The sequence below is a fragment of the Scyliorhinus canicula genome, chromosome 17 (genome assembly GCF_902713615.1).
Source record: "Scyliorhinus canicula chromosome 17, sScyCan1.1, whole genome shotgun sequence".
Lineage (NCBI taxonomy): Eukaryota > Metazoa > Chordata > Chondrichthyes > Carcharhiniformes > Scyliorhinidae > Scyliorhinus > Scyliorhinus canicula.
The window spans coordinates 37,409,070-37,429,338 of NC_052162.1; the positions used below are offsets into that span (position 1 = coordinate 37,409,070).

Sequence of the window (20,269 nt, forward strand, 5' to 3'; positions counted from 1 at the left end):
CGCCTATAAGGGAAGGCAGGTCTCCGGACTTCTCGCCCCCTACCAGGGCGGGTGTGGACTGATTCCGCAGTCGCCACGACAGCATCCCGACCGACAATTAGGTGGTTAGTTCCACGCCATCGGGAACTCGGCCACTTGGGAACGCCACTTGGGAGGATTGCTGGGCGGGCCTCTGGCCATGGCCCTCCGGCAGCGCGGCGTACTAGGCGGTCACGCCAATTTTCGGGTCCCCGAGAATTGCCGAACCAGCGCTGGGCCCAATTACAGCATGAAATTGGATTCTCCGCCCACGAGCCTGCCGCGATTTTGGTGCGGATTTGCGGAGAATCCAGCCAGATAAAGTTGTAATGGAAACACAACTTGTAAGATATGTTTCAAACATTTAGTCATAATTATTAAAGTCGTGAGAACTTCTCAGCTTTTGACTAAAACCCTTTTGAATACAAGTGGTTACATTCTTAAAATTCTTAAAGAAGACTGGGCGAAATTCTCCAACCCTTCGCCGGGGGGGGGGGCACAGTGCCCTGGCCCGTGATCAGGGCCCACAGATCCACGGTGGGCCTGTGCCATGGGGGGACACTTTCCCTCCGCACCGGCCGGTGTCATGGTCCGCCATGGCCGGCGCGGAGAAGAACCCCCCTGCGCATGTGCTGGGATGACACCAGTACACGCTGGCGCTCGCGCACATGTGCCAACTTGCGCCGGCTGGCAGAGGCCCTTTGCCGCTGTTTGGCATGGCGCCAAGTCCTTCGGCGCCGGCTGGCCTGGCGCCAACCCCGCCAGCGCCGGCCTAGCCCCTGTAGGTGCAGAGAATCCTGCCAAGAACGGCGTGAACCACTCCGGCGTCGGGCCAATCGGAAGTTGCAGAATCCTCCACACGTCCAGGGTTAGGCTGGAGCCGGAGGGGTTAGCGCCGTGCCAAACGGCACCAACGGGCTAGCGTGAGATGGCGCATGCGCAGAACCGCCGGCGTGTTCCTGTGCATGCGCAGGGGGGTTCATCTCCGTGCCAACGGCCCTAAACTGGCGGGGCGTAAACCCTGCTCCTGCGCAAAAACAGGTGCTGGAGAACACAGCAGCCGCGTCAGAAGGGCGGGGCAGGATTCATGCCGCCCCCACTGGGATTCTCCGACCCAGCATCAATAGGCCCCCAGGAACAGCGATCCTGCACCCTAAAAGGGGGCCAGCATGGCACTAGAGTGGCTCACGCAGCTCCAGCTGCCAATGCCGTTGCAAAACGGGCGTCGCGGGTCTGTGCATGCTTACTGCGACCAGCACGCATTCGGGCAAGTCCGCTATGACCCGCATGAACACGTGCATGCGCGCTAGTTTCCTTCTCCGCACTGGCCCCAACGCAACATGGCGTAGAGTTACAGGCACCCAGCACGGAGTAAAAGATGCCCCCACCAGGAGAAGCCGACCCACCGATCGGTAGGCCCCAATTACGGGCCAGGCCACGGTGGAGACCGCCGTCGGGGTTGGACACCCCCTCCCCACCACCAGCTGCCCCCCACAGGATGGAGGCCGAGGTCCCGCCGGGTAGGAACAAATGTGAATGGCGCCGGTGGGATTCGGCCTATCTCGGCGGCCACTTGGCCCATCCCGCACAGAGAATCATCGATCGCACAGGCGACAATTCTACGGTGACCGGAGAATCAGTGGAACGGCATTGGGGCAGCGTCACGTGAACCGCCCCCCCCCCACCCCGGCGATTCTCTGACCAGCTCGGGGTCAGAGAATCCCGCCCTAAATCTTGGGAGAGGGGCATAATGGGATTTGCGCTCGGAGGATCGTGATTTGAATTCTTCTCCTCCCCACTCCGGCGACATGATCAGGTTCACGCCCGAAAAGGGCATGAAGCTAATTTCCATTAATTTGCGTGTATTCTGTGGCGGCGCAGTGGTTAGCACTGCTGCCTCACAGCACCGGGGACCCGGGATCGATCCCAGCCCCAAATCACTGTCTGTGTGGTTTGCACATTCTCCCCGCGTCTGCCTGTATCTCATCCCCACAACACAAAGATGTGCAGGTTAGGAGGATTGGCCATGCTAAATTGCCCAAAAATTGGAAACTATAAAATTGGATACGCTAAATGTATGAAAAATAATTTCATATCCGTAGACGGCTTTACGCCATACCTTTTAGCCTCATAGGAATTAGGAGAAGAAGTAGCAAATTCAGCCCTTTATGCCTGCTCCGCCATTCAACCAGATCACGGCTGATCTCTTCCTGGTCTTAAATCCACCTCACTACCTGTTCCCCATATCCCTTAAACTAATTTTTAAAATCAGAAATATATATATCTCCTTCTTGGAATAATTTAATGACTGAGATTCCACCGCACTATAGGGTAGTAAGCTCCACAAATTCACCACCCTCTGCGAGAAATATTTCCTCCTCATCTCAGTTCTAAATCTACTTTGTCTCAAACCACATCTGTGACCTCGCATTCTAGATTGCGGGACATTTGGTCTACATTTACTTTATCAATCCCTTTCAGTATTTTATATATCGCGGTCAGAGTCCCTCTCATCCTTCTAAACTCCAACGAGTAAAAGCCCAAACTGTTTATCTCTCCTCATAAATCAACCCTTTCATCCCCAGAATCAATCGGGTGAACCTCCTCTGAACTGCCTCCCCAGCCGCGTGACATCACACCAGCAAAAATCACTATTGGTTTTTCAAAATGAAGACCAGTCGTGATGACCACGCCAGGCATGCAGAAGTGCCTGGAGACCCCAGGGTTGAGGACAGAGGCTGGGCAGTTCCCCCAGCACTCTGGCAGTGCCGGGGTGCAAACTCTTTTCCACTGGGGAGGGAGGGCTTCCTCTTTTGTGTGGTGGGGGGGAGAGAGGTGTGCACCGATGAACATTTGAGGCGATGTGTGGAAAGGGGGTGGGAAGAGTGCCCAGTGGAACACCTGTGGTGGGGGGTCACCTTGAAGCTTGAGGAGTGGGGCATCCTCCATGGCTGTGGGGTGGAACAAGAGGGAGTTCATCAATCCCGCAGATGCCCTAATCTCTAGTGTCCGGCTGGCCGGTTCTGGGTTCTATCAGGCCCCGCCTCCCCAGAGTGACGGTGCAAACTTGTTTTTTTTTTGACAGTGTCAGAAGATCCGGTCAGAAAACATGGCTGTGTTTCTGGAGAGAAACACATCAGCTTTCAGTCAGAACCAGACACTTTGCCATTTTGGGGGGAAAAATTCCACCCAGGGAATTTGATCTTCATTCAAATCCATAATAAGGACTAAAGGGGCACACGGTGGAGCTGCATTTGAGTCAAAGAAAACAATACCCTGAGGCTGTTATTTCAACAAGTTTCCTGGGTTGTCACCCTGCAGGATGTGGCTCCTAATAAGCCTCCTGCACAACATGTCTCCTTGAACAATGATAAAGGGCAAAAGACAGCCAAGACAGAATAAATAAGGAAACATGGTCCTACTTTCCCAATTCTATTTTTCCATTCTCGAAATATCCAGCTGGTTTCCAGAGGATTTGTGTGTGCATTTAAAACGAACAATTGTAGGACCCATTATGACATAAATTCTATAAGGTTATAAATTATGTCGTGCAGTGGTAACTAAGATCCTCAACACGGCAATTTGAAAATCTCATTAGATCTCGCTGAAAAAATGTTGTTGTTAATATACAGAGCTTTCAGTGTAATTTAATTTTAATTGATTTATGATTAAAAATCCAAATTATCGTCACACAATCCTTGGACACTGGATGGGAAGAGGAATATTTTTTTTCGGTAATTCGAAAAAGAACATGCCCTGAGAAACAACTCTGTTAAGAGCCCATGTACAGATATGTATATTTTAATCTTTGCATCTTTTAATGTGCAGGTTTAAAATGGGAAATTTTCCTTTCAATATCATATGTGCGGCAGCAATAGCGCTGGGAATTATTTTATATTCCGTGCCCATAAATTCATCATTAAGAATGCAGTATTAGTTTTTGACAATGTTGTGGATCTGAAAGGAGATGAGATTACAGTTCACCAGCCATGAACTGAATTCCCACAGTGCTTTCTTCTGTACGAACAGCATCTCATTTCTCAACCTCCTCAGCTGGCTGTCGGCAGAGAAGAGGCATATGAATCTCAAAACATTCATTATGTTAATCTGCTGTGTTAATTTGGTTATTATCAGGATGATTCGGGAGGGTGGGGAGGGAATGAGGGAGCTTCACATCCATTTCAGCATTGAGAAAAAAGCTGAGCTAGCTGTTGGGAATATGATCCAGGAAGATAAAGACACTAATCCTGTCTCGGTACCCAAAAAAAAACACTTCTCCTCAGACAGTTGTTGCACAGGAAAGAAAACATAAAAATAATGTTTTATTATTGAATATGGATCAATATGATGACACAGAATCCCCCCCGCACCCCCCATAGTACACGTTAAGTCATTTTCCTTTTATATTTGCATGGCTGTGCTGATCACTACCAAAAGCCACTGTGCTGTAAAGGAAAACGCACTGAATAAGTTGCCTGCAGGAAATATTCAGAGGGCTCGAATTATGAAGCTGAGCAGTATCAACTGGTCAGAATGAGCAAATACCTCCATCCCTGCACCAACTGGCAAATGATCTAACAAGACAAAAAGAGTTGATCAAATGATAACTTTCCACAATAAATCCAAAGAATTAAAGAAAAAAGTGTGTTCCTTTCTCAGAGTTCTAAATCCAATGCGCAGAGCGGACAGGGCAAGACCCTTAATTCATCTCCTTGTTTGCTCCAAAAACCATTTCCAATTCAGATTGAATCCATTTCATGGGTCCCTGCAAGAGATTCATTCAGATCTGAACTGACAAGAACGGGCATTACACCTGATCTCAGGCTTGATCCTCGCCAAAAGACCGTATATGTACTTTAATATAATGTCCACGCTAATCCTGATCAAAAGCTCAATTGTTCGATCTTCCAAAGAACATGATGAAAGCTTCACGTTCTACTAAATATTGGCAGATTTATGAAATTGTTTGCTTTTTAACTCATTTGCTCTCTTTGCACTTGTTGATATTTGTCTGGTTTGGTCTGGTTGATGGCATCAACTTTTTTTTCACAATTTCCCTCAATGGCATTCTGATTATCCCAAAGACAAATTTGTCAATTGAAGCAATCACTAATTATGCATTGAATAAAAAATGCCAAATATAATTTGATTAATCTTTTTGATGGTAAACTCATAGCATTAATTTTGAAACCTCTGTTCACAAATGCAAGCATCAAGTGACAAGGTCTGGTTTTCCCTTCCCCTCATTCCCACTCCCGGAAATAGATAAACTTACTTGTGCATGGAACTCCCTCTAGTGGAATGGTTGAGAAAAAAAAAACATTTGTGTGAGACAGGCGCGTTTCAATGATTACCTGGCTTGATAATCAAACTCCTGGCCACTGCATTGGGAGTCCACCTCAGATGCCTCAGGGTGAAGCCATGTTTGAAGTTGCTTTTCACATGACAGAACAGAAAGCCCAATTTGACAATTTTTATGCCTAATTGAGACTGGAGAGAATGCTGCCTGTCTAGTTTTAGCTGTCTGGACTTTTTCTTTCGAGGAGGCAATTGCATATTGGAGTTAGACAGAACATTTGCAGTAAAATGACATGTAAAATGGATGCATCCATCAATTAATCATTTTACTCCATATTAAATCCAGAATAAGATTGTGCATGCTTTATTAGAAACCCAAATGACCAATACTAGAGGTCAATACTTTGTGAAATATATTTACTTGCTATAAATTCAGTCTCAACTATTTTTCTTTCAGAATCTACCAGGACCATGTGCTGATCATACTGTCATAGACGACCATGTCACAGAAATGCATGAAATTCCTCTATATTTTTCTGTACAATTAAATTGTGCTATTGAAGTTGAATCTAAGAAATCAGATTTCAAACCCACACATTTCTACGAGTCAACTAACACGTAAAATAGACATATTTTTTACAAAATAGAAGACAAACTGAAGTGACCCTTATCTTGACATGAAGAAAACAAAATTACTCTTGGCAACAGATTCAGGGTACTGACTTTTATTTAATGAACTTCAATGCAGCTCGACAGAAAATAAGGGGACCATACCAAAGGGCAATGGTCAGCTTTCAACATCAGCACTATTTAATATTACGCATTTGTTTTCTTGAGAGTAGGGACATGATTTTGACAAACCACAAACTGCAATTCCGCCTTGGGAGTCTGCAGTGTTATTTTAAAATTACACGGAGCAGGGAATAGTTACCTTAAGATAGAAATCAGCCACTCTACGAAAACACAACAAAAGGATTGTTGCAACAGTTATCAAGCAGGAGTTGAATGATCCCTGCAAAGATTATAGAAAGTGTCCATTCTTCTCCAGACAGTTGCCAGAGTGCCTGAGAAGTCAGTCAGTGTAATAATGATGGATCGTGCATCACATTCATCCCTATCGATACCAAACTGAGGGGAATGTACTCACAGCGTTAGAAGCTGGGATGCAGACCACAAGCAGCTACGCTGTACCCTTGAACTAGCAGGTACACAAAAAATGCTATTTCAATTGATCTTGGGACTCATTCATGGCCCAACAGTCTAAATTTGGCAGGCTGACAATAAATTCTCAACCGCGATGTGGATGCAGTCTCGAACAGTGTTCATACTCCGGGTGAAGAGCTTCTATTACTGTCACACATTAAGCAGGCTTTCTTTTTTTTTTCAAAAGCACACAATGGAATTGAACGTCCACATTCACAAACACGCACATTCAATCTTATTCACAAGCCCACCGGTTCACATTACCAGACTGAAGTCTTGCCATGCTGAGAGGTTCGGGCCATGCCATCTCTCCAAAATACACTCTACAGAAGATGAAATAAATCCACTTTCATCTTCTTTCAACATATCCAGCAGATTCCTGATGTGAAAACAAGCTGAATTGTACCAAGCTCCGCTTGTTTGTCAGGTTTCTGATGAGCATTAGCAAATCCCTTTGTGGATGCCAGGCAATCAGCTGAACACTACAGACTCCTCACACTCTTGCTACCTAAATGACAGGAGATAACTGCCAATCCCCAACTGCTTCTACTGTAAGCAGGCACAGAAGCACACACATATTCACATCACTGGAATGTACCATACATAGCTACTACTGCAGGGGGAGACAAGACAACAAGACTCCACATTCTTGCGCAGCAATAGCATCACTTAAATAATATTTTTTAAATATTAAATGTGCGCTAGCGCAAAATAGCTTTTCGCAAACTATTAATGTCCTGTGAAAAATATAAGCCAGAAAAACATATTTTAAAAATTGAAGGAATTGTCACTCAATCTCTGAGCTTGGTTTTGAATGTTAAAATGAAATACACAGGTATTTTAGGCACTGATATCTTTTGGGAGATAAAAATAAACTCCCACAGTTGTTGAAAATCTGAAGGGGGTCCAAATCTCCCTGGAAAACCAGCATTGTGTTAATGCACACTATTGTTAATGTACAAATCAGGAGGCAAATTCAGGGGATTACGAGATACACATTGAGTTTCAATTCTCCAGAACTTGCTGGCCCATTTACACCACTCCACCATTTTCTTGGCAGAAATGAAAACACACCCTTAGCCTCTTTGTTATATTTAAGAACTTACGGATTCGCACATTAAAGACTCCAGAAAGTTAGAGTTGATAATTCAGGATAAGTACACTTTTAAAATCACGGTGATTGTTCATGCAATACCAATCAACTATGCCGCCCAGAAAATATATAATTTGAACTGGGGACTAGCAATTCTGCGGGCAGTAAATATCTTCTTCAAGAATAAAATAATATCAAGTTTTTTTTTAAATCTTAATTTTTCTTTCTCTCTCTCATACCCCTACTTAGGGTGAGGATTAACCCACCTGAAACACATCTAATTGGACAGAGTTTAAATTGTGCCATTTATTTCTACTTCAATGGCTGATTGAACTCTAATTCACCCATTTTCATAGAGAATCATGTAAATTTACAGATAACAAGGAGGCCATTTAGCCCATCAAGTCCATGCTAGCTAAAAGAAAGCTATCCAGTCGAATCCCAACTTTTGGTTTGTAGCTGTTACAACCACCAAGGAGGTTCACGGGGTGTGGATAATCAAGTTCCCCCCCGACCTCTGCGGAGTACGAACATCCCTGGTAATGTGGCGGGGCTTCCGCTTAACTAGGGGATCCCACGCAGCATAAAAACCCGGACCAAAGTGAAGAGGGGTGAGAGAATCCTTTGGGGAGTAGAGTTGTTTATTCTATGTCTGTTAATAAACTTTTTTCATCCTATCTACCGTTTCCTTGTGGTCACTCTGCAGATTCTACAGTGGTGACAAGGATCAAATGAGGTTGCCCTCAGGGCCAATTGCTGCAAACTCGGACAACTTTCCCAAGTTGTCAGGCGTCCAGGCAGCAGGCAAGCCACATATAAGGAAACTGAAGCCATTCGATGCAGGTTCAGATGACTGCTGGCAATATGTTGAGTGGGTGTGATGCATTTTTAGAACAAATGCCATAATCGGTGATGAACAACAGACGGTCATCCTGCTCACAGCTTACAGAGGCACCACCACGTATCTTATAATCAAAAGTCTTACCTACACCGACGCACCGGATACAGTGCTTTTGTCACCTTAGTGGCTTTAGTCGGGAAACATTTCAACCCCAAGCTACTGACAATTGTCTGCCATTTTCGGCTTCACACAGCTACCCAAAGTCAGGGGGAATCCATCACCGAATTCCTGGCCCGCCTACGAAAACCCGCTGAATTTGGCGAGTTCAGGATGAAATTAAATTAAATTTTGAGAGACCGTTTGATTTGTGGAATCTGCAATGTAGAAATCCTTTTGGACTTGCAGCGAACGGTTGAGATTGCTATCTCCCGCCAGGGGTCCAGGAGCTCCAAGGGATGAAGGTCATCCCCTTGAGGCCGCTACCGAGGGGAGCCAGACTGGCGTTGAAGGGCCTGGAGAGCCATCCAGCACACTTCCCCCAACTGGGAAGACCCAGAGCGTGGATGCGGGCCAACAACAGGCTGCCAAGACCGGGGCAACACACACCAAAGAGAAGACCCACCCCCCCCCCCCCCCGCTGTCTCAACAGGCATGACCATCATCCCCATGGATGGACATATTATTTGGATGATGAAGGCGACCATACTAGCAGTTAAACTGATTAGTGGCACCAAGGATGGCGCCAATCCACATCACACTCTAAGTGAATGGGAACCCCATTCGGATGGAGTTAGATGCCAGGGCAGCAATCTCCGTAATCAGCCGTCGCATGTTTGACCAGATCCGTTTGGGCATCCAGGCCCTGGTTCTGCGAGATACAGATGCCCGGCTGGCCACATACACAGGGAGCCATGGCCATTGCAGGTACCTCGGTGCTCCCAGTTGAATAAGAACAATAATCGGCTAGTCTACCCCAGTTGTGGTCCGCGGAGGCAGGCCGAGCATACTGGGCCGTGATTAGCTGCAGCACCTCCGCCTCGACTGGCAGCGATTCTGCAGCATGTATCCTAATGGAGCAGAGGGCGTTTTGGCCAAGTTCACAGAGGTGTTCCAGGAGGACCTGGCCACCATCAAAGGAGCGGCGGCCAAGATCAGTGCCGACCCATCGGTGAAAGCGTGCTAGTTCCATGTCCGACCAGTTCCATACGCTTTAAGACTGAAGGTGGATGCAGAACTGGACCGCTTGGAGCGCTTGGCATAATTCACCCCATACAGTTCTCCGATTGGGAGGCCCCGATCGCACACGTCATGAAGCCTGATGGCTCCGTTCGTCTTGCCTGTGATTGTAAGATGACTGTAAACTGAGTATCTCGCTTGGATTGTGATCCTCACCCGCACATAGTGGATCTCTACAACAAGTTCAGTGACAAGCAAACTTTTGCGAAGCTGAATGTGAGTCACGCATACCTCCAACTGGTTTTGGACACGGGGTCCCGTAAATTTGTAACAGTGAAAACACACTGGTGACTGTAGAAATATGCCTGTTTCCCTTTCTGGTTCTCCTCCGCTTGCGCTATATTTCAGCAGGTTATGGAGAATATTCTGTTGGGTTTGCTGCACTTGGCGGTCTAGCTGGATGACATGCTAATTATGGGGGCCTCCGACTCAGAACATTTACAGAACCTAGGTGAGGTTCTACGACATTTCAAGGCAGCTACCTGGGAAGTCAAGACAAGTCACCTGCGTAGGGAGAATGTGGTTCCATGCTGCTGAAGTAACTTATTTGGGATACCACGTCCCTCTGTGGAGTGCAAAGTCGCCTCCCCCTACCGCTGATGCCTGCTTCGGCTGGCAAGGTTATCATCACCCTGCATTTCATGAACCCTTTGCCCATCATGGCGTCCCGAATCCGAGCTCAGACCCAGGTGAATCCACAGTTGTCCTGCGCCAGGCACATTGTATTGTATAGGGCCCAACAACTTGCCAGACGACCTGGGGGCTGACACATCCAGGATCGCGGAGCTCAGCATCAAGGTTAGCGTCATCCTTTGGGGGACACGAGTCATGGTACCAGCATAAGGGTGCGGTGCGCTTATACAGGATCTCCACAATGGACAGCCGGGAGTTTCCAAGGTGAAGATGTTGGCCAGCAGTTGCATCCGGTAGCCACGAATACACACTGACTCTGAGAAGCGATTTGTGCAATGCCAGGGACACCAAAGGCTGCCACCAGCGGCACCCCTCTATCCATGGGAATGGCCAGGCCGACCTTGGTCCCGCTTCCACACTGACTTCGCCCGTCCATTCCAGGGCTCCAGGTTCCTCATAATAGTCTCCAAATGAATGGAAGTTCACTGGATGCAGGCGGCAACCACAAATGCCACGGTTGAGTGAATTCACCTGAAGTTTAGCACACATGGCATCCCAAAAGTGCGAGTTTCAAACAACAGCACAGCGTTTACCAGAGCAGCCTGCTCATTCATGCAATCCAATGAAATCCGGCACGTGCGCACTGCTTCATATCACCCGGCCTCGAACGGTTTGGCCAAGCGTGGGCCCGAACATTTGAGCAGGGGAAGAAGAAGCAGACCCAGTGATCCCTGGAGACACGTTTACCCAGACGCGCTATCGGACCATGCCACGACGAGGATCACACCATCCGAGCTGCAGATGGAATGCTGCCTCCCAACTCATTTGAGTTTGGTGCTTCTTCACATTGGCGGGAAGGTCCATTGCAGCCAAGCCAGGTCCGAGGCGGACACAGCCAGGCGTACGCCCCTACGCAACCATTCGCTGGGCGACTTGGCGTCTGGAACTTCGCGATAGGGCCAGGTGGATCCCTCGTGTGGAACTGTGCCAGACAGGACCGGTCTCAAATAAGGTATGGGGGCAGGGCCGTGAGTCAAACAGGCACATGGATCACCTCCGTAGTCGTGACCCTGATCTGCCAGGCCCGCTCCCGGATGCCCCATGTATTTCGCCTCCTCCTCCAGAGCTGCTGCTGTCTCTGGCCCCATTAGCCACGGAACGCAAGGACACCGAGATGGATCCTTCAGAATCAGACTTGGACTTGGAGACTCAGCCGCCAACAGAGACTATGACCCAGTTTCCGACACTCAGCTTGCCGCACCGGCTCCACGCTGGCGCCCCACGCAGAAACGTCAATCCTCCATCCAGTATACACCCCAGACCCCGCGCCAACTCAGGATGAAATGGACAAGAGGGCCCTGGCGCCATTCCACCGATGCAGGTGCCGTTCAGGACTCTGGGGGTTTGAGGGGGAAGGCAGCCGGTTACAACCCCCCCCCCCCACCCCCTCCCCCCCCAATTAAAAATAGGTCCTCTCTAACTTATCTCCCCAGACTTCTGATAATCTTGCACCTCAATTAAATTTCCCCTCAGCTATCTATGTTCCAAAAAAAAAGCACCTTCAGCCTATCCCATTTTTCCTCATAGTTAAAATTCACCAGTGCTGGTAACATACTTGTGAATCATCTTTGTACCCTCTCAATTGTACCCATATTACCAGCCTTCCTGTAATGTGGTGACCTGAGCTGCATGCAGCACTCTAGCTGTGGCTAACCATTATTTTACACAGTTCGAATCAATACAGTGCAGTAGGTGGCCATTCAGCCCATTGAGTCTGCCCACACATAGACGTTTCTAAGCATGGTGACGATTGGTGATACACTGTGATCTGCTCCACTGCACAACCAGGTGTCACCCTGCTGGTGGGATAACATACGCCCCAGTCAACAATGAGGACACCCACAGTAGAATCCACTGGGGAGACAGGACAGGGGACGCAGAGCCTATCACTGACACAGGTTTCTGCAGCCACCACCTCTGTTGACAGGGACAGGTAGTGAGGATGGAGGGTCTCCAGTGACAGGCCCGGTACCACTCACTGATGAAGAGCGGAGTGCAGTGTGGAAGGCAAATTATCGGAGGGAACGGCTGAGGGGTGGGGTGGGATGGATTGGGGGGGAGGGGGGGGCATGTGGAGAGTGGGCTGAAGTGTAACTCAGTCACCATGTAGCTGTTGGATCTGGATGGGCAAGGGAATATTTAGCTTTCTAACCTGTTTTCAGATCACCCCCCCTACAGAGAATGCATTTCAGAGTACAGCCAGGAATGCTCGCTATCTACCTGGCTGCAGTGGCATTGCGGACACACGGCGAATGGAGGCACAGGGCCTGCTGGAGCAGGAGCCAGCCGGTGAGGCTGGAGAGCTGGCCCATCCAACAGGCTGAGGAGGAGGAGGAGCCCTCAGACCCAGTGGTCTGCCTCCGGTCTTTTCCTGCTCCCAGCGATTTTGGGCCGTCTTCTCCTGTGGGACACAATGACGTGGTGAGATGCTCGGATGCGCCTGGCACGGTGGGTCAAGAGCCTCCCCCAGGCATTGCACAGCAGCCCCCCACCCCCTAATTGGCTGAGTGCCCCCCAACCCCCAGTATGCTGACCCAACCCAGACTGTTGATCCTTGAAGGCAGCTTCCAGACAGGGGTCTCTTTTCTGCAGGGTGGGTGGGGGAATGGGTCTGTGTGGGGTGAGGGGTTCCCTTTGAGCAGGGGGGGGCTGTGGAGGGGAGGGGGTCCCTTTAGGCAGGGGGGCCATTTGGGGGGGGGGGCATTATTACAGTTGTCCATATGGGGGTCTTCCCATTACAGTGGTTCCTGTGAGGGTCCCCATATCACAGGGTCCTTGTGGGGAGGGCTCTAGTAGAGGAGGCGTGGGCAGGCAGTGCACTGTTCGGGGGGGGGACATGGCTCGTGGATGTCTTCTACTAGCGTGGCCCTGACATGGTTGCCTCCTTCGTCCACCTTGATTTCCACCACACCAAGGCCACGCTGGTAGAGATCATAAGTGATCTGCGTCCACTTGATTCCTGGCTACGGGGACCAGAGAATATAGGAAGGCCAGAGCACAGGGCACCGGGTCCTCTAAATAGATGCAATTGGATCATTAAGACCCATTTGCATTTATGGACAGCCCCCCCCCACCGCCGTGCATCGTGAACTTTGTTCACACTGCTGCAGTCGGGTTGGAGCACGGCGATCCTGAGTAACCCCCGACAACCGATTCTCTGTCCCATTTGAGAATGCGTTCAAGGCATCTAGGGACGGATAATACCTCCTTTAGGCTCTCAAATGGAGACTCCTGCCCAATATCTCGTCTTTCACTATTTCACTTCAGAAATGAAATGAAGACATGGAAATTACTGGAAAATGTACTGAACATTAGTTTGGCAAAAGTCGAAGGACAAACATCATTACATACTAATAACATTATCAATACATTGTTAAACTGTCAATGCAGCTGATGGTCACTTGACCTGTGCTGGCCACATTAGTCATAATCCCATCTCACTCCATTTCAGAATAGTTTTTAATATTTTTTTTTCCAGTGTTATTAAATTACTTTTGAATTTTATAATTGATTCAGATGGAAAACTTATAATAAAGAATTTCAATCCTAATAATGTGTTCAGTGAATAAATCTCCGTCTAACAACCCCTTTGTGTATGTAGTACTGAGTTTATGACTTCTTTTGCAGACTTACCAACCACCAGAAATGATATTTTACTACTTACTCTCTTCCTCAAATACAACACAATATTGTACCCTTTAACCTTCACTCCAGTCATAATATCGTTAAGCATTTCATACAATGAGCTGTCATTATTTACACAGACAAATCCTATATCCTGTTCTATTTTATCAGTGATGTACCATCAATTGAACGCGAAACAAGTTGCTGTACAAAAGTATGGCTTTAATCTGCTAGATGTTAGCCCTGCGGTCGATTACAGTATAAGGACGACCGCCGGGAGTACTGGGTATTTATACCCCGCCCTGGAGGCGGGGTTAACTCAGCCCCTCGACCAATCGGGGAGCCGTCACATGACTGGTCTCAACCAATCGGTCGAAAGGCACATGACTGACCAGGGCCAATGGTAAGCCGGTGTTCTGCACCAATGGCCGGCAGCTATGCTAATCATACCACCACAATCAGGTGATAAATGATGGTTAGATGCACTAGTTAAAATTGTGCAGAGCAATATTAGTGATCATTTCTGTATTATTATAAAAGGAGAAACACACGGATTCGCAAGCCATAGTACTGGCACTGCAGTCCTGTCGAAATATCTCTCTTCTACGTTATCAAGCATGACCTACACTTATTGCGAGACATGGGTGAATATACCCTTAAATTTCCTTCCCACGTTAACAAACCCATGATCAGCTACCTTCAATGGGCAGAATTCTCTCCCAAAATTTCAAAGTGTGGTCTTTGGCAAACAGTGAGGTGCGATTCCCGTTAGGTTGTGGGCGTGATCCAGATCACAATTTTTTTTTGCGTTGGCTGGGTGTGCAAGGTTTGAACCAGCATTGAGATTGGTGAGACACAAACACGGTGGCAAGCCAGGCTTCACCAAATTTTTTTTAAAGAGTCTGTCTCTTCATGTGCCCCCTTCATGCTCCGTCTCCTTCAGGCCCTTCCCCCTTCAGCCCCGTCCCATTCAGGCAACGCCCCTTCTGGATCTGCCCCTTCAGGCCATCCCCTTCAGCCCCCTTCAGTTCAGGCCATGCCACTTCAGGCCACACCTCTTCACGCCATGTTTCTTCAGGCCATGCCCCTTGGTAGTGCCAACCTAACAGTGCGCCATGGCACACTTTGCAGTACCAACCTGGCAGATCCCTTTGCCAGGGAACCAGGGTGGAATACCTGGGGCCCTACCAATATTCTCCAAGCATCCCAGTGTGGTCATCACATGTGGGGCGCGATTCTCCACTCCCCATGCCGCCATCGCGTCATTCTCGGCGTGCCGAGATTTACGGAACGCCGCTCCTAGCCCCTGGGGGGGGGGGGGGGTGAGTAGGGTGCGAGGAGCGGCCTCCGAGGCCGTCGTGAAACTCGGCCGAGTTCACGACGGTCTTCCCGATGCCGCGCGGGAGCGGAGAATCGCGCCCGTGGACTCCAATGGTGGAGGCCAGTTGTGATCCCGCCGGCCTAACACTGTGCCAGTGTGAGGGAGAGAATACCAGGAGAATCCAGTTTAAACCAGCCTCAGCATGTTTAAATGCTGATTTAAATGTGCTCATCTGGTTCACGTCCAGCGAAGGTGTGAACCTTATTACATCACTTTCAGCGGGTCTGGAGCATCAGGCACTGGTTGGCACCTGGGACAAACTCCATTTTGGGGCTCTCCCGCTATTCCCTTGGCATAGCGGGATGTGCACGAGGCGCAACACAGGCGGAGAATCGCCGCCAATGTATATTTGGCAACACAATTTCAATGACAACAGTAACAATTGCCATTTTTTCAGTGCAAAGCTTTGTGGTCCTATCATTTACTTTTAAATTAATTCTAAAGCCTTTCACAAAATATTCAAAACAGCTTCACCCGCATTTTCATCACAAAGCTACCGTCATGTGAATTTTGGTGTTTCCTTCACTCTTTCACCCGTCATTCCACCTTGAGGCCATGATGCAGTCATAAGACTGCTGTCAGACTGAAAACTGTGATTTCTGTTTGACCCACATGATCAACACGCAGCTAAAATGAAGTATCCAACCGAACAATGCCGTTTCTTGCAAAAAAATACTCTTGTATCTACATTCCCCCAACAGAGAACTGAAAATAGCAGCAGATGCATTGTTTAATGCGTGGAAAGCCATTTACACTATGACATAATGAACAGTTTCCCATTCTGCAAAGATAAAAATAATGAAGGGAAGGATTAGGATGATAACCAAAATTAAAGTCAAACAGAAAGGTTTAAAATGGCTTTTCACCGAGGGGACAGAGTTAAAAGCAATGTGGAGTATGAGGTCAAAAAATCTGAAGGATCGACAGCTAAATCTGAAATGTGAAGATGGGAATTCAAAGCAGGCCAGAATTCGAACAACTGAAGGTGCATAGAAGAAGATAGGACTGAGTGAGGTTTCGGATATAGGCAGAGGTGAGGCTAAGAGGGATCTGTGACATTGTGGGCGCTATCTTCCCAAAAGGAAACAAAGTCCCCGAGCAAGTCTGTTTAGCCGATTGTTTCTTGGCACTCGCAGTGTTGAATCGTATTGAATAAGGGGCCTGAAGGGGTACTTGGCGGCCAAGGCCGCACATAGCCCTGCTTTTTGCAATGTGGAGCTCTGCTTGTCGGAATGCCCCGTTGTAGTGTCCTGGTCTCCGAGACCCCAAAAGAATCCCCGACCTCCCCCTCCCAGCCAGAACGCAATATGGGATGGTCCCCTGATCCTCCCTTCACACCCCCTAACACCCACTCTGAGCAACTCCAGCCCGATTGTGCGTGCGCAAAAAATGTCAGCTTGACACCTTGGCAGTGCCCCTGCCAGCTGTCAGTGCCATCTGGACAGTGCCAGGCTGGCACTGCCAGGGTACCTAGGTGGCACAGCCAGGGTATACAGGTGCACCAGCAGTGCTTGGACACCACTGTGCCTGAAGGGCATGCAGCTGGGGGTCTACCATCCACTTGGAGTACCCCAAGAGTGCCATTCCATTTGGTCCCCAGTTGTGGGGACCAGTACCAAACAGCACTCGCCCGAGGCCCCCGAGGCAAAGGAATTAAATCCCAAAGTCTCTGGTCCCTCAGGAACCTGCACATTAGAGTGAGGCTTTCTGCCTCATTCTAATATCCAGATTTGCCTAAAAGTGAATTTCACGAGGCATTGCGAGCCGGGTAGATCCCGGGAGCATGGTCTCCCGGCTTTCAATGGCGAGTTGGTTTTCCAGTGCAGCGTGACCGGAGGATTACACCCTGTGAGTATTTTGAAGCTAGGGAGGAAGCCGATTAACTTTAATGAAATCCTTTGTGATAGATGCCTGGGTTTAGTGTAGAAGGACGCACAAATAATAGAAAGGGAGATTAATTCTGCAATAATGGGGTTGCATCTAATTAGTGATCTAGCTGGTCGACAATATCTCATTTGCTTGCTGTGCAAATTAAGAAATCATGGGTGCTTCACCCTGAATTGTCTATTTGGAAAATAATGGGTTGGAAACCATGGCCGGGATTCTCCGAGCCCCCGCCGGGTCGTTCATGGAGTCCTCGCTCCTTACCTTGTCCCACACTGAATGTAGAGTGGTGCCCCTCAAGCTACTAGAGAGAGACACCTATGGTCCTCATGAAATCTGGCTAATTACCATTTATCAGGGTGCAATAAATGCTGTCTGGATATAGAATTCCCACAGTGCAGAAGGAGGCCATTCAGCCAATCGAGTCTGCATCAACCCTCTGAAAGAGCACTCTACCTAAACTCACTCCCCTGCCGCATCCCCGTAACCCTACCTAACCTGCACAGCGTTGGACACTGGGGGACAATTTAACATAGCCAATCCACCTTGGATTGTGAGAGGAAACTGGAGCACGCAGAGGAAAGCCAAGCAGATAGAGGGAGAATGTGCAAACACCACATAGACAAGTCACCCAAGGTGGGAATTGAACCCAGATCCCTGGCACTGTGAAGCAGCAGTGCTGACCACTGTGCCACCATGCCGGCATACTGCACTTGCTGCAGCCAGTGACATATTTTTGCCATGCTTTATTTTATCTTTAATGCTGATTAACATGCTGATTAGCGGCCTGCTATTTTGAACTTTGTTAGCCTGATCAGTAATGAGATAGATTCAAACATAGAAAGTTCCTGACTTTGGCCTTGGCTGCTCAGGGAGACTCTGAGCACAGATTAAGCAACAGCCAAAGGTTGGGTAGAAAATCACAGGCAGGGCCTTGTCTCAATTACACACCTGCTGTGGAATAGCTTAAAACTCACATCAATACAAGCCAGAGGCAGAGTTTTAGCACCTCCACCAGTAAAAAAAGAAAATTTGATGTGAGAGGACCCAAATGCAGGGGGGATAAATAAATGTAAATCTGTTTTGCTTTGCTTAATGAGGAGACGGTTTTTGAAGTCAGTTTCCTCATATCAAAATTAGTTCCATTACTCTGAAGAGTGAACCTTGCCATAGGATCGTTATAAATGACACAGTAACAATTAACTTTTATTTTCTTTCTCAATGATATTATTTATTTTCTTGGACAATGATTGATCATGCAGAAGTGGGGGAGAACTAGCCTGACTGATGCTGTGAAGCGGCAAAATATTAATGGAGATGCATTCATTAATTGAAGCCTGTTTCAACATCAAACATACACGTTTGTTCAAAATTCCTACGTTGGAGTCTTTATAATCCAATGAAGACTGTGCTGAGTTATGTCATGATCAGCTTCTGCTTAAACTAAAGATAACTGGAATAATAAGTTAATTCCAAAGGCATTTGGTATATACATCACTCATTTCCATGTAGTAAACAAGAAGACCAAAAGAAAAAAAAAAAATAAGGTTAATGAGGGTTGTTGGGTTACTGGTATAGGGTGGATATGTGGGCTTGAATAGGGTGATCATTGCTCGGCACAACATCGAGGGCCGAAGGGCCTGTTCTGTGCTGTACTGTTCTATCTATCTATCCCACATGTGTGAACCTGGATTATGAATATCAATAAACCATGGAATGCATCACAGCTGAATATACATGTGTAATGTTGTATTACTGGATGAGCAACCAAGTGACCATGAAGCCAATCTGTGAAGCTGAAGTCAATAATTTATGGGCTGACGCCATGAAAATTCAGCATCAGAGCTGCTAGATTGTCATAAAAACAAACTGGGAAGGAAACAGGCCACTCCTATTTTTGCGTAGCCCTCAGATGGCTTCACTGACACGATGGCTGGATTCTCCGACTATGTACTGATGCCGACATCAGGGGCAAGTCCTCAGGGAACGTCCTGAGGCCGCCCAAATGGCGTGCGGCATACTCCTAAAGTGCGCCGTTTTGGAGGGGGTGGAGCATCGCAAAATGGCGGCGAACCCGATTTCGGTGGCAACGGGGATTCTCCGGCTGATTGCGAACGCGGTTTTGGCGTCGGAGACCGGAGAATCCCGCCCAATGTGATTGGTTCATCGGCAGTGGCGATGCCTGTCACAGAGAAGGCAACCACCAGGAGATGGAGGCTCAATGAAGAAAGTCATTCGCTTACATTTGAGTGCAAGAGTCAACTGTTTGCAAGCATCCTCAATGATCTGCAGAGCAGATGTATGCTGTGACAAGATGATATGAATCATAACCGGGGACTTCCGGTTGTGGCTATGCGGAGCTTAGCCGCACGTTCGGCAGCTCCCGCTAGAAACGGACTTTGGGGCTCTTTTGGGCCCCCAGGGGTGCTTTATCGATGATTCCCGATGTGGGAAGGGGTCTGCAGTCGATCCCCAGGGTTCTATGGTCCGGACCAGGAGTGTGGCAAGCAGAAAAGCGGTGGCAGCGCCTCTGGAAAAGCGGGGGAAGGAAAACAAAATGGCGGCCGCCGGAGCCCTCGAGGAGTGGAGGCATTGGGCGCAGGAGCAGCAGGAGACCCTTCGGCGCTGCTTTCAGGAGCTTAAGGTGGAGCTGCTGGAGTCGCTGAAGACTACAACCGGTAAGCTGCTGGAGACTCAGACAACCCAGGGGGCCGCAATCCGGGAGCTGCAGCAGCAGGCCTCCGAAAGGGAGGATGAGGCCGCGGCCCTCGCGGGGAAGGTGGAGATGCACGAGGCGCTCCATAAAAAGTAGCAGGAGCGGTTCGAGGAGATGGACAACTGGTCGAGGCGGAAAAATTTACGGATCCTGGGCCTCACAGAGGGGCTGGAGGGGTCGGACCTGGCAGTCTATGTGGTCATTTTGTTGAACTCGCTGATGGGAGCTGGGTCCTTCCAGGGACTCCTGGAGCTGGAGGGGGCCCACAGAATACTGGCCAGG

At 48.5% G+C, this 20,269-nt stretch overlaps 1 protein-coding gene across 5 annotated transcripts in view; it reads right to left on the minus strand.

Moving 5' to 3' along the window:
• tenm1 (teneurin transmembrane protein 1) overlaps positions 1-20,269 on the minus strand; it is a 1,865,819-nt gene that overhangs the window by 1,248,526 nt on the left and 597,024 nt on the right. For 3 of the 5 annotated variants that reach the window (XM_038774910.1, XM_038774909.1, XM_038774906.1), the window contains exon 1: positions 6,784-7,294. The exons of the other annotated variants lie outside the window; for them this stretch is intronic. The gene's annotated coding sequence lies outside the window, so the exon portion shown is untranslated. Of the gene's footprint in view, positions 1-6,783; positions 7,295-20,269 lie in introns of those variants that run through there. 5 annotated transcript variants of the gene reach the window in all.